Here is a 14707-nt window from a genome sequence, read left to right as displayed (position 1 = left end):
CTTAAACAGTTTTGTCGTGACACACTTCCACACCTTTTTGTCATTGTCTTGAATTGATTTAATTTTAGTGTTAAGTAGCAAAGAGAGAGATGGATGAATAAATAAGGAGAATGAATTCAGCATGCTTTACACTATCTTCAGGAGCACTTTCATGTCTGTGTGTGATTAGTAAGGAGTGAGAGATGTGAATGGAGGTGCAGAGGCTGGACAACAAGGACATTTTAAGTCATTTATGGCATGATACTATAGCTACAGACTCCTGTGTGTTTATCGACACATTCAATTTCTAATTTTAAGCGACGGAACTCTTAGTTCTTAAAGTTGGAATGAGGCCAGAGCTTTAGATCGCAGTGCAAAAACAAAAAAAGTAAAGAGATATGACAGTTGAGCACAGTGGTCAGTGTGGAACAGAAGATGATCTGTTCTTTCTCCTTTCTGTGTGCTTATCTCTGTCTCTCTCTGTTTGAGCTTCACTTTATGATGGCACATTTTGAAGTGCAGCAGAAGCCAGAAAACTGAGCATCTATCTGTCAGCACCTCACCACCTGGCTCTCCCTGCCAACTGCCCTACTTTACACTGAGAGAGAGAGAGAGATGGTGTGAAGGAGAGCGGAGGAAGGGTTTGTCAGTTCATTTAGAGTCAGTGTGTGTTTTTTTGTCTTATAATAACCACGTCTTGGAAATATGTGTCAGTGTGGTGTGTGTAAATGTGTACGTGATAGCTAGCTCAACAGATTTGTGTGCCTGATATGTGGTATGGCAGTTAGACGTCTTAAATGTGTGGATGCACACACATTATGGGCTGCAGTGGTGTGTCTTTTCCTCAACCTCAGAGAGAGAGAGAGAGAGAGAGAGAGAGAGAGATGGAGTGAAACTAATGAAGGAAGGCAGATGTAATAAACAGACACTGTGTTATTCTGTCAGTGTTGAACAGGAATGCAGCATGATATCAAAGCTGTACTGTCAGAAGCAATCCTAACTCACATGGTGTGCTAGTTGGGATCATGAGTGAGGTACAACTCAGAACACTTAACAAAATTAAGAAATACACAGTGTTCAAAAGTTTGTGGTCAGTAATATTGTATTGCTGTAAATTGCGAATATTGAGAACTGAAATGTATTGTTTTTTTTTTAAATCAGGATTCTTTGATGAAAAGAAAATTCAAAAGACCATTGTTTGTTTTAAATAAAAAACATTTGTAATATGTCTTACTGGTATTGTGTACATTAATTAAAAGAAGCACCAATATACTATGTTTGCTATTAAATAAATGATCAAATATAAATATATAACAGTACATTGCAACTGGAATTGAAATCAGTGGAAACATTTGATGACCCTGCATTGATTTCTAGCAGGTAGAGAAACTTTTTCTTTTTCCTAGGCAGGTCGCTTTACTTTCTTCTGTGGTGCAGACGGCACCATACAGCAGCTGGAGCGAGAGGGAAGCATAGTGGGAGCCGCACAAAAAAAGTTACCTGCTGCTGTAGGTCACTATTCATTTTCACTGAGAGGGCTGGAACGGATAGTGGGCGTATTGCTGTGAACATGCTGTGGTTGAGTGAGAGAAATGCATGTGTGGGTGCCCCAGAGAGCACTGCTGCTCTAGCACATCGCCTTTACCAGGACCCTACCTCAGCTTCTTACATGGCTCTTGTGCTGCTGTTAAAATAGAGATCTGTGCACAGATCCTGCTCAGTAGTTCTCAAACAAAGTGGCTTTAAGTGAAGTTTTCAATTATTAAGTTGGCTTGAAAAAGTAATTTACTCTTGAAGTCAGATTTAAACTTCTGCTGCTGCTGCTGCTGCTTCTGAGACCAAATGTTCAAATGTACCTCCTCCTAGACTTTTAAAGCTACAACCACCACACACAGGTCAGACCTTCAGACTGGTCTGACTCTGGTTGCTATATCTTTTCTAGCAACATGCTAGCAACATGCTAGTAATGTGCTAATCATGCTAATGACATGCTAGTCATGCTAATGACATGCTAGTCATGCTAACAACATGCTAGTCACTTGCTAATAATGTTAACAACATGTTAGAAACTTGTTAACGTCATGCTAGTGACTTGCTAATCATGCTAACGACATACTAGTGACTTGCTAGTCATGTTAACAACATGCTAGTCACTTGTTAATCATGCTAGCAACATGCTAGTCACTTGTTAATCATTCTGGAAACATGTTAACGACATGCTAATCATGCTAATGACATGCCAGTCATGCTAACAACGTGCTAGTCCAGTGGTTCCCAAACTTTTTGCAGCATGCACCCCTTTAAAGTGTTTGACACCTGTCAAGCACCCCCCAACACCTTACTCTGGTTAAACTTCACATGTTTAATTGCAATAATGAAATACAAATATTCACTGTAGATTGGAAAACATAAAAAATCTGTTATAAATACAAAAGATTGCTTCCTTTTTTTAGTGAGCTGGTTGGGCCTGTATGTTTTCACACAGGTCCCCGGTGATCAGTCTGTGGACCACTAGGGGTGCGCACACCCCAGTTTGGGAACCACTGTGCTAGTCGATTGCTAATAATTTTAGCAACATGCTAGAATCATGGTATCGACATGCTTGTTACTTGCAAATCATGCTAGCAACATGCTAGTTACTTGTTAATAATGCCAAAAACATGTTAGCGACATGCTAATCATGCTGGAAAAGACGCTAGTGACATGCTAGTTACATGTTAATCATGTTAACAACATGCTAGTTTACTGTTTCTTATCTATTTACCTATCTATCTATCTATCTTTATTTTTTTCTGATTTATTGTTTTGACTTCTGAACTTTAAAACTACTTAAAATTTGTTAAAACTGAAAACCCTCACAATTTAATCATTTAAAACTACTTCAAACTTTCTGGCTAGGCTTTTTCAAGCCAACCTAAAGTTTGCCTACAAACCTAACTATCTAGTTGTTCTTTGTTTCGTTTTCACGTGTTTCTTTTTCTTTTTTAAATATTTACTCATAACACAAATGTTACAATTCTTAAAAACAGGCTGGTACCTGCCAAAAAAGGTTTTTGAGTTGCGTTTGTCAACAGAGAACCGAGTAGACTGAAGAATGAGCTGAAGTGTTTATGTTACAACCATCTTGGCCTTCTGTTCGATCATGACTGATAGTGATTCAGTGTTCTAGAGTACAAGAGCTCTTGGATAATGGATTAACTCAACCAAAACCTGAACTGCCTGATGCAGATTAAGTGCTTTATAGTTTATATTGCTCAGTGTTATACTGATGAACTAAAGCATCAAATAAAAACACACAGGAGAAGAACAGTATACAGACACACACAGAAGGTCCTGATCTATGAGCTGACTGAGGTAATAAATCATTGTTCACCGTTTGGGTTTTATGGCAGCTTGTGTGTGGGTAAGTTAATGGGACGGAGGTTGGAACTAAAACTTTTATCTGTTCACTCTCACTCTTTTTATCTCATTTTTTGCCCCCACTCTCTTTCGAACTGAAGTGATGAATATTTTGCACTAAAGAGGATAATGTTCTTTGTCATGATTTACAATACTTCATGCATTAACCTTATCGGAACGATAAAAATTAAAAAAATAAAACAAATCATGCAAAGTAGCTTGTTTTAAACCACCTTTTTCTAGTAAAAAACGTATCAATGATTAAGTGATTTAAAAATTTCATTACAATAAATGGGGATTCAAGCTTCTAAAAGGATGCACAAGGTCAATAAAAATATTATAAAAGTGGCCCATATGACTTATGCACTATATTCCAAGTCATATGATGACTTTGTGTGACAGAAATGTACATTTGCCATTCAAAAGTTTCTTGTGAAAATTGTATTTAGCATTCTTCTAATCCAATATGTTCTTTGTTTGGCTTAAATTTGGGAATTCCTTTTGATGTTATTTGATATGCTCCCATTCAGTAGAAGCAAAGAAATGATTTGGTGAGCTGTATTGTTAGTTTACTGCAGAATGTGGAGGTGTCCTATAACATCCGTGACATACAGTACTTCCTATTTAGATCTAAAAGGGTGTAGATGTGTTTAGAGCCGTATGCACACAGTCATACGCTGATGTCTTTTTGTGTTGTGTGTTTGAGCACACCTGTGTTAGTTTAAGCAGAAGGAAAGAAGAGGTGTGTCTTTGTCATTAATCATGACATTTCGGCCTGCCTGACAGATTATGTGTAAGAATAAACATCACCTCTATACTGATGTATGCCAGTCAGTGCCATAGACCAAATGTGATGTTTGGAAATTGTTGAATTGTTGAGTTGGTCTAATCATTGAAACAAATCACTGGTGTTTGGACAGTTTGATTTCAAGCAAATCAATACTCCTTTCTCTTCCTCTCCCTCTCACTGGTTCTCTTAATGGCTAAATCATCTGTCATAGGTAAGTGTCCATGTCTGTTTGAGAGCATCTGTTCTGCTGACACAGTTTGTAGGTAAAAGGGGGATCTTATTTCCTTTCTGTGCGTGTTTATCTTGCATCAGTAGTAGAGTGCCTGTCCTTACTCATTTTTTATTACACCTCCCACAGTGTAGTCGACACTAGAGATGCAACAATACAGTTAGCCCACAGTTCAATACATCAGTTTTGGAACCACGCTTTTTGGTTTGGTTTTGATGGCTTGCCAGTGTTTTATTGTGATTTGTGATTTTAAATGCAATGTTTTTATTTTGGACTTTACACCAATTCTCAAACACTCTCCACTTATGGGCAGGTAAGCGCCTAGTCGCGTTGTGGCAAGTCTCACATCACTAAAGGGCTACACGTATAGGTTCCCCAGCTCTTGGCCTCTTGAGAGCGCATGGCGTGACACGAAGTAAGTGCACAAGACTGTCCCAGATCTTAAAAAAGCCAAAGCGCAGTGGTGTGTGCCCTTAACGCGCAATAAATCCACACTATCTTTAATGCCGCTCCGGTATCCCATCATGCATCATGTTGTGGAAATAAATCGTGAGACTTTTTGACGAGATCTTGAGAGACATGTCACGAAAACCTTTCCAATGTATGTGAAATATTAATAATAATTAGATATTACATGTAATTTGGTAGAAAAACAGTGCTTTTACATTTTATTGGTGCAAAGATGAGTAGTGATGATTTATTTTGTACAACATTCGCAACTGATTTTTATCACTTAATTAAAAGCGCCACAGGGACCGAAATCCAGTATCCCTGCTGCTGTCATGTTAATCAAGGAACAAACGACAACGAAAATACATTTCTGCTCCTGATTGAATGTGTTTCGGATCTTTAATGGTAAGCATTAATTTGTATTTAATTTTTACAATGAAGACTACAGAAAAATTAAATTTTATAAAAATTTACTTTTGATTACTTTAATTTCTGTAGTATTTCCTACCTGAAAAAAAACTTGCTTAATCTGAAAAACTTAGTTTCATAGCGATCTTTATTCTATTGCATTTATTTGTGCTGTTGTTTGCAACTTTTTCAATTTGTTTTTAAACGGTTTACTTTATTTTTTAATTTGTTTATGAAAATAAAACTTTGCTTTGAAGAAAAGTAGATTTCTGTTTGTATACAGTATGCCTGTCAAGAAAGGTTTTATACAAAAACCAGCAGATCACACTAACAACAAATCGGTGCATCTCTAGTTTTACGGTACCCCTGTTGAAGCTGTGATACTGTGACTATTCTTTCTCCTCCTGTAAGATCTGTAAGATGGATTGTGTTTATTGATGGAACCAGACAGAATCAGGGTGATCAATATCTACCAAGGATCTTGGTCATAATCAGACCTGTATGAATGTGCATTGCTAAAAGCTCTGCCACTGTGCCATTGTGCCAATGTGATGGCTGATCTTACAGCTAGATCCAGCTTTCTAACAGCATGCTAGCCTCCATGATATGTGGCCATGAAGACTCTGGAGTCTCTGTATGTCTGGTTTTGTCTCTAGATGTTCTGAGTCTCTCTTTCACATTACACTAGCACTGGGTATTGTTCAAAAATGTTTGACATCGATACCTTGACTTCAATACCGGTTGCTGGCGATACTTTTTTTTAATACCAATTTAATAAATCTGTTTTAACTAGATTACATTAAATAAAATGTTCGTTACACTGTTTTTTTCCCTTGATGTCTCACTAGAGCACATGCTGCATGCTTATTGGCTCACTGACGTTGATGAGTTTAGCCCCCTAGGTTTACTATATAGACATTCAGATGAACTGACTTCTGTGTTTATGTTTATATGTGGAACTTGTATTGTGTTCTCTTTTTCAGACAGTCATACATACTTCAGTTTTTTTTTATCTCACCATGAAGTTGTGGGATTCCATTAAGGGACAGGTTAGATCAGGGGTGTGACGAGATCTCGTGGCACGTGACGATCCTCACGCTATTGGCATACATCAGACCTTTCAGACATATTTGCATTACACTGGCTCGTTCACCAATCACCAGTAATGGTACGGAAGATAAGGTACGTGGTGATATGCTGCCATCTGGCGGATATGTAAACTGTTGCAGAATGAAAATGGTATTCAATACCTTTCAAAGGTTTTGGGGTTTTAAGAAATGTTTAAATATAAAAAGAAGAAGAAAAACAGGATCATGCTTAAGGCTGCATTTATTTAATCAAAGATATAGTAAACACTGTAAAATTGAGAAACAAAATGTACAATTTAGGTTACATCTGCTTTCTATTTAAATGTTTTAAAAAATGTATTCCTGTGATGGTAAAGCTGATTTTTCAGTAGTCATGACTCCAGTCTTGATGTCACATGATCCGTCAGACATTATTCTAATATACTTATATGGTGCTGAAACAGTTTTTATTATTACGAGTGTTGTAATATTCCCATGGAAATGAAAAGAAGGTTCAAAAGTTCAGGCTTTATTTGAAATTGAAATCTTTTGTATAATTCTAAAATGAGTTATCACTTTGTTCAAGTTTAATGCTTCCTTATTGAATAAAACCCCAGCTTTCGACCAGTAGTTTATATAACTCTGCATTTTGTGATGATCATAATGAGGGAAGTTTTATTTATTTTAGAGATGCTCCAAATGCAATTTTCTTGGCCGATTCCGATTTTCTTTCCTTTGTTTTTGTGACCTGGCAATATTGTGCTGTTTCTGATTTTCTTTAAACGCTATAACTGATAGGATATACAAACAAAAATCTACCTTTTTTAATGCAAAATAATTATTTACATAATAAAATAAATGATTAAACATTACAATTCCCCAATCTGTACTAAGATACAGATGTTCTCTCACTCAAACAACTCTGAAAAAAAATACTTTGCGACTGGAAAGTGGTAGAAATAATTAACTGAAAATGAGTTGCTCTATATAACAAAGCAGATGTCATTTCCCACTATGTTTATAAATGATCATTTCATGAAGATATTTCATGTTCACCTGTGAATACAGTATGCTTACCCGCATTGAACCAGATGCATCTGAACGGCTGGACTAGTGCTGCTTCCTCATGAAAGTTTAGTATTTTCACGGGTTTTAAGCTTTGTCAGTTAAAGCATTAAAATGTTTTAAGCCATTCAAGCATGAGACAGTGCAAAAGAGATTTCAGTGGGTTACTTGTGCGCTGTGATAGACTGTTTCAGTGCACACACACAGCTCAGACAGCATATGCAAGAAAAACGTCATTTTGGTATTTGTAAATCTTATGTATATTCATCATCTGCTTTACGTGCCTGGCACTGGCAAACTTGTTACGTTCATGTTTAGAGCAGAAGCATGCATTGTTCCTTTACAAGGCTCCCTGCATTACAACTCTGATTCTTCAGTGGCGCCATCTAGTGATCTGTTCTGGATATAAATGCTGTAACGGATAACAGAGCGCTCGTGCTGCTGGTACTGCCAGTAGGGTTGCCAACCCTCCATTAAAATACGTAATTGTCCTGCATTTAAAGGTAAAATGATGCGTCCCTTATCAAATCAATACCGGACACGATTTGTCCCGTATTTTGCAATTGCCAACACATATATTTGAATAAACAAATAAGCATTTTTCACTGTTTATGATACTAATAGCAATTATAATGAAATCAATTTCATAAGAAGCATTAGAGAAGCTCATTTGCACTGATTTTGTGCTTCACTTCCACTTTAAAGGGATATTTGTGTTGTTTGTTATTTTTTAATTTATATAGTTCATAATTTTTGTGCAATTACTTGCCTGTCAGTTTAGTTGTTTGTAGAAAAACATTTTGCAGCATTTACATATTATTAGTGCATAAAATTTATTAAAATAAATGTTTAATTTCATATAAATAACAAGTTGATTTCAAAATACACCAATGTTTTTTGCATTTTGTGTTTTTCAGTTGAATAAGACTATTTCCCCCCTATATATTTCATCGAGGATTTCTTTAAAAAAAAAAAGTCCAAATCTTGTCTCGTTTTCGTGAACCCAGTCTCATGTCTCGTCTCACCCCTGTTAGATTAGCATTCTCTCCTGAAGTTGTTGCATTACACTGTTCTTCTCCAGAGGGAGTGTGTATGTTTTGGTTGAGCTTGTTTATGTGGCATGTTGAAGTAGCAAAAGAGAGGGTCATGTTAGGGAGGGTAATGTCCTTTTCCAAACAGCAGAAATTAGAAGTTATCTTAATCTCACAAGATCATTAGAATAACTGTTTTATGGGAACAATAGAAGTTTATGGTATGCTCACATTTAGACGATTAGATAAAATACTCGTTATAATACTCTGGGTCTATAGATTTCTAAATCTGATTCATGTACAGTGTACAGTGTCAGTGTGATACAGTCTAATTCTCTGGACATTCTTCAGGTGCACTACACATTACGTGGTGATATGCTGCCATCTGGCGGATATGTAAACTGTTGCAGAATGAAAATGGTATTCAATACCTTTCAAAGGTTTTGGGGTTTTAAGAAATGTTTAAATATAAAAAGAAGAAGAAAAACAGGATCATGCTTAAGGCTGCATTTATTTAATCAAAGATATAGTAAACACTGTAAAATTGAGAAACAAAATGTACAATTTAGGTTACATCTGCTTTCTATTTAAATGTTTTAAAAAATGTATTCCTGTGATGGTAAAGCTGATTTTTCAGTAGTCATGACTCCAGTCTTGATGTCACATGATCCGTCAGACATTATTCTAATATACTTATATGGTGCTGAAACAGTTTTTATTATTACGAGTGTTGTAATATTCCCATGGAAATGAAAAGAAGGTTCAAAAGTTCAGGCTTTATTTGAAATTGAAATCTTTTGTATAATTCTAAAATGAGTTATCACTTTGTTCAAGTTTAATGCTTCCTTATTGAATAAAACCCCAGCTTTCGACCAGTAGTTTATATAACTCTGCATTTTGTGATGATCATAATGAGGGAAGTTTTATTTATTTTAGAGATGCTCCAAATGCAATTTTCTTGGCCGATTCCGATTTTCTTTCCTTTGTTTTTGTGACCTGGCAATATTGTGCTGTTTCTGATTTTCTTTAAACGCTATAACTGATAGGATATACAAACAAAAATCTACCTTTTTTAATGCAAAATAATTATTTACATAATAAAATAAATGATTAAACATTACAATTCCCCAATCTGTACTAAGATACAGATGTTCTCTCACTCAAACAACTCTGAAAAAAAATACTTTGCGACTGGAAAGTGGTAGAAATAATTAACTGAAAATGAGTTGCTCTATATAACAAAGCAGATGTCATTTCCCACTATGTTTATAAATGATCATTTCTTTCCCTAACCTTATTAAATGTGTCATCTTTCACATCAAAATATTACATTGTTACAGTTAATTCAGAATAATAAGAAACCGCAGAACTGTTACCATTCAAATGAGATCAGTATCAGCAAACTCAATCTTTCTACTGCAGGAAATATGTTAAATAGTATATGAGATTAGAATAAGTGTGTCCCAAAGCATACTATGTTGAAAAGAGATGCCAAAAGTTCCTGGATGAAAAAAGTACATACTTTAAGGGTGTAGTATAATTATGAACATTGAGACACAGGGCATTTTTGACTGAATCATTGACTCACTCGATTCGTTCAAACACCACAAACAGCAGTTCTAATGTTGATGTTCAGGGGAAACATATTTGTCGTGTAATATCGATTACCTATATCATATATTATGTGATAACTTTTTTTTTCTACCGCAGAATGGATCTATAACTTTCATGAGTTATTTGGTGTGCTGATTTGTGCTCATTTGATTTAAGCTCTGCACGAGTGTCTCTCTCACACATCAGACAGGCTGCACAGTCTGACACGACATCAATGCATCGTTAATACATCCTTCACACTGAATGCAATAAAATCAGTATCGTTTTCGCCGGAAACTTTTTTGTGGCCAGGTTTGCTTCCCTAGTTTATGACGTTTTAACCAGGCTTCTTTGTCCAGTTGGCCAAGTAAAATTCTGTCTTACTTGCCCCTTTAAAAAACCTACTTATCCCAAACAAGCGTTAATCGAGCCCTGTGATTTCCCCCATGGTTTTCTTTGCCCATACACATGTAATAAATGGCTAACTTTGTGTCTTCTTCACTCACACTGATAACATATTTGCATGTGGATGTGAGCGCAGGTGTGACTTCAAAACTCCCCGGCTCGGAATCAGCAGACTGACCGGTGTTCTGCACCCCTGCCAGATTATGGACCCCCTCATTGAAGTCTATCCCTAAACCTAACCCCTCCCCTCCCCTCCCTACTACTAAACCTAACAGTATTAGGGGGTGCATAATCTAGTAGAGTGCAGTCCGGGCTGATCAAACGGGAATTTGGCTAATTCCGGTCCCTGGCCAGTCGATTGGTGAATGTCTAATGTATTCGTCTGAGCACACAGAATGATGCACTTTGACTTACTGTCAATATGTGTGATTTAAAACCTTCAAGGATTTATTAGGCAGCGCATGACACGCTATTACACCTGTAATGACAGCTTCTGACCAGCAGGCGCCTCCCTTCCTCAATATCTGCAACAACCCGTGTGCTCATGTGTGGATGTGTGCAGGAGTAGAACGGTTTATGAGATGGTGTATGAAGATTGAGCTGTCAGCGGATATGACTGACAGCTACCCTTAGTTGGTATCTCAGATGATTATCGGGTAATGATGTGCTGTGGCACCCAGACAGAAGCAGTTATAGTTGCTGTTGGAGATGGTTATCTGAGGTCTTAGATGGCACGTTTAATTCAAACACGGCAAATAAATATACAGACAGGTTTTGGTTGTGTTCCTTGTTTGCATGGCGACTCACACGCACACCCTCTCATTCCTCCCACTCTTACACTCAGAGACAGAGTTCTAAATATAATCTGCTTGTCTGGTTAATCTTAAACTGCATCTAAAACCCTTCTATCTCGAACTATCAAGACAATCAAACCACTTTGTATGTCTTGTGTTGAGAAGTGAAACATAAGCAGCCAGAGAGACTCAAAGCAGCATATTTACCGTATATGGCAGATGCATGTATGGTTATTCACCTAACGGCTCTTTGGTGAAGCATCTGCATAGAACAAACTCTGTTTTTGTGTGCACATGCATATCGACCGAGGCAGATTGAGTGTATGTGTGTTTGTGTGGGTTCAGGTGTGGGGGAAGGAAGTGTACAGTGTATGTGTGTGTGAGAATGCATGTGTGACTCCACATGGTGTTTCTCAGTAAACACTTTTTAGTTTCTGTCACTAATTACGTGTCTTATAGCTCAGAGCATCCCTTACATTACAGTATGTTAAAATTTCTGGTCAAAGTCTGTGTGGTGGCAGTCAACTTGACCTTAATTAGAATTCGCCACAAATCACATTATAAAAAACAAAAAACGTTAACGTTATTACTACATCAACATTTACGTGCTACAATTTTGTTTGATATATTATAGCATTTAATAAGGAAAATTGTTGAAAAGCACTTCTCTGCTTTACTCGAGCTCAATTAGTAGAGCATGGTAAACTGAACATTCATGAGCTGATGAAAACATACACATTTAATGCAATGCATTATTGAATTGCATACACATTTAATGCAATGCATTATTGCATGATTGAACCGAATTTCTTCAGTTAAAAGTGTCTCCTAATGGATGAATGTAAATGCCCTCAGAGGGTAGTTTAGGAACTGACATAATACTTAAAAAAAATGTGCGTAATTGGATGTAAAAAAAAATCCTAAACAGAATAGAAATTTTGTATACACATTCTATAATGCATTAAATTGTCGACACTGTGCAGGTAATTTCATGACCCTAAAAGAGAATAAGTCACAAAATTTCAAGAAGAAAATCATAGGTTAACCAGTAATTCAGAAAAAGGAAAAATTCTGCCAACAACACTTGAACATAATACAAGGGTTTTCACCTTTCTTTCTTTCTTTCTTTCTTTCTTTCTTGACAAATTTCAGTTTTTCTTTTTCAATTTGTGAAACAGAAACGGTGAAACTGAGAGCGTGGCTGTGTGTAGGCTTGCGTGTTTCTCTATGTGTGGCAGATGCCGTAAACTGCGCAGTCTGAGATCGGTCTATCAGTCATTCTAGGACAAAAAATCTTTTGCGGTCCAAACCACACGGGCAGCACTCAGGCGCACACACACACACACACACACACATACACATTTGCGGCAGTGTCATTGCACTCTGATCGAAGGGATCCTTCTCTCTGTCACATCAGAGTTCAGAGACATACACACCCTCACACTTTCCCCCGGCACAAACACACGTACACACACACACACAGACTCACATGTTCATGGTTGATGTCCTCCCCATAGGAAACCATGTTTGCTCGTGCATGTAATAATAACTCTGCTCATGGCTTGAGTCTGAGGTGTCTCTTTTTTTTCTTGCTCTCAAAGCTTAATGTGCAGAGATTACTATAGCTTTAAGGAAGGTTTAATCTTTCACACTGAGAGTGAGTTTGCAACTGGATTATATGTTTGTCTAACAAATGGCCAACAGAGGGAGTGTTTAGGATAATATCGTTGCATAATATTATTAGTTTCAAATGGATTATCATGTGTACATGCAAATGTGCATATGTTTTCAAGTTATTGGTTGATTCTGATCTGCATATATAATGTTTTTGCATCAGAGTAAGCATGCTTTGTCAGCAGAATCATGCTGCTATCTGTGAGCCCCACCAGCTCACTTTTTGACCCTCCCACTCTTTTAGGACAGACTGCATGCGCGCTCTTTCCCCATCCCCAGTCTCTATTCTCCTCTTACTCTCCTCCTCCCTCTCGGTTGGATGAAGACGGTTGGATGATTTTGACTCCTCCATCAGGTTGTACATTTCAATGACTCTTCTCTTTCGAGAGCTTGATCTTGAGCTTTAGTTGATCTGGAGTTGTAGAGTGCAGTGCTGTTTCCTTTAGACTGTGACTTGTGCTAGCGGTGCGTGTGGGTGAGTGAGACGTGAGGGGTATAAGGGGAATCTGGTGATTCTCAACCAGTGACTCGAATCTCATTGCTTTCTGATTCTGTCATCGGCTGTTGCTGCTGTAGTTTAACAGCATTGTGTTGTATCGTCCCGTGGTTTGTCGTGGTTTAAAACCAGGTGTCAGAATCTGTTTTATATTTGTTTCGGAGAGAAAAGAAGAAATCGCAGGCTGCTGTTGATAGCAGAACTCTTCCTAGCTTTGTGAGTGAAACTCTAAAAAGTCTAAACGTGCACTTATGCATGTCCCCTTGTGTATGGTAATAAGACAACTTGGTACACCACAGTTTGAAAATAAAGGAAATGCTTTTAACAGTCAAGTAAATTATTAACCTACTGTGTTTAAAGGCCACTGACTGTGTGTGACAGAGACTCATTTTTAGCATACTGACAAAGAGAGAACTTGGATATTTATATGCACAAACTCCTCATGCAGACTAGATATTTACAGTATATACTGTATTTTTAAAAGAGAATAAGTTTGACTGTGCATTCGGATTGCATGAGCTGCATCTGAAGCCTAATATGCAGATGTATTGTACATTTAACCAATATGGAAAGAGAGGCTGTGCTATATTACTGTGAATATAGTCATAGCAAAAAACCACTGATAGGAATGATGCATAGCAATGTGTTTTCATCAAGATTAAACAGCGATTTTTACCATGGATAAGGATTTGGCACTTCTAAATGGGGTTTTTGAGTACAACTGAGCACACACAGTTGGTGGAAAGTTCTATTAAAGAAGAAAATGAGAGCAGACTAAATGAATGAATGAACGGTGAAAGCATGGGAAGAAATGAGAGCGAGGGATAGAAGCTCAGACTGTTAAAAACTGAGACATGATATACGACGGCAACAATTGAGGGTAAAAAGAAGCAAATATTCTACCTCTATTTTGATTCACAGTCACTATGCTGAAATACGCATAGGAGTGAGCGATATGGGAAAAATATTATATCCCGTTTTCTTTTTTTTTTTTTTTTTTTTTTTTTTTTTATCAGGAAAATCACGATAAATTATTTTATCACGATTCTTTATCATGTTGGTTTTACTTGTTTTGCAAGTTGAGCAATACAGCCAAACTAATTTCTCTGTTTTAAAAACAAAGCCATACAAAAAAAAAGAAAAGAAAAAAAAGGCAGAGATTTAGGGTGGCCAAAGTGTGCGAAGATAATGCTTGTCATTATTTTATCTTTGTTATTAAAAAAGAAGAACAAAGATACACATCATCAATTCACATAATATACAAATAAACAAACAGTGCTTTGTTTTTCAGGTACATATAGATCTATTTAGCAGTAGCATTCAAGAA

General features: G+C 36.9%; 1 protein-coding gene across 9 annotated transcripts in view; it reads left to right on the top strand.

Moving 5' to 3' along the window:
- The window catches only part of LOC113051454 (diacylglycerol kinase zeta-like), a 105334-nt gene that overhangs the window by 41808 nt on the left and 48819 nt on the right, over positions 1-14707 (top strand). For 5 of the 9 annotated variants that reach the window (XM_026215211.1, XM_026215210.1, XM_026215208.1 and 2 more), the window contains exon 1: positions 13144-13239. The exons of the other annotated variants lie outside the window; for them this stretch is intronic. The gene's annotated coding sequence lies outside the window, so the exon portion shown is untranslated. Of the gene's footprint in view, positions 1-13143; positions 13240-14707 lie in introns of those variants that run through there. 9 annotated transcript variants of the gene reach the window in all.

This window comes from Carassius auratus, chromosome 32, assembly GCF_003368295.1.
Source record: "Carassius auratus strain Wakin chromosome 32, ASM336829v1, whole genome shotgun sequence".
In the NCBI taxonomy this organism is placed as follows: Eukaryota; Metazoa; Chordata; class Actinopteri; order Cypriniformes; family Cyprinidae; genus Carassius; species Carassius auratus.
Note: the sequence above shows the minus strand (reverse complement) of the source record. Positions and strands in the feature narration are given on the sequence as shown.